Raw genomic sequence first — 707 nt, 5'->3', positions numbered from 1 at the left:
AGGGACTGGAGAAAGCCTTTCCCAAAATGCCGTTCTGTTCTGAAATGTGCCATTTCTGTTTTTACCTGGGAAAAACAAGTTTAAGTAATAGTACTACTAATACATCATTGCCTATTAGAATATAAAGCAATGCCATCCAAAGCCATAAACGGTTTGATAATACCCCATACTGTAATCAATCTTCTGAAGAGTGAGATGTATCTGATACATAGGCTTTGAAGACAGATGGGTCTGCATTGGTCAGATATTGAGACCTTCTGCTGCATAAAAGGAATCCCCAGCCCCCATATGGGGGGAGCAGGGAAGCAGGGATGATACTTTATGCCATAGAGGGATTTCCTGCTCTCTCTCAGGGCACAAGGTGAACGCAGGGAGAGTCACTTTTAATTTGCTTGCACCAAAAGGATTCTTGACCCACATAATGTAATTTCCCATGGAGCGCCTTTTTGAAGAGGACCTGTCTTTGAGTTAGGTCAACTGATTGTAGATTAGGAAGGGTCTGTGTAAGGCCTGCCAGACCTGGGGTGGCTGAAAGGAACCAGCCTTTTCTTGAGGCCAGTTCACTATGCGAAGTCCAAATAAACAGTTGCCTCTGCGTTTTTGAAACCCTGGGTCTTAGAAAAGATCTGCTCCTTTGAAGATGTTTTGCATCCAAGGGTGCTATTTTGAACATCTTTTCCTGCCAAGATTTCCCCACTGATTTACTA

General features: G+C 43.4%; 1 protein-coding gene across 1 annotated transcript in view; it reads left to right on the top strand.

The window, feature by feature from the left end:
• HEG1 (heart development protein with EGF like domains 1) overlaps positions 1–707 on the top strand; it is a 57,184-nt gene that overhangs the window by 24,267 nt on the left and 32,210 nt on the right. The gene's annotated exons all lie outside the window — the stretch shown is intronic.

The sequence above is a fragment of the Pteropus alecto genome, unplaced genomic scaffold (genome assembly GCF_000325575.1).
Source record: "Pteropus alecto unplaced genomic scaffold, ASM32557v1 scaffold251, whole genome shotgun sequence".
NCBI classification, from domain to species: Eukaryota; Metazoa; Chordata; class Mammalia; order Chiroptera; family Pteropodidae; genus Pteropus; species Pteropus alecto.
The sequence above is the reverse complement of the archived record's forward strand: the minus strand, read 5'-3'. Positions and strand labels throughout refer to the sequence as shown.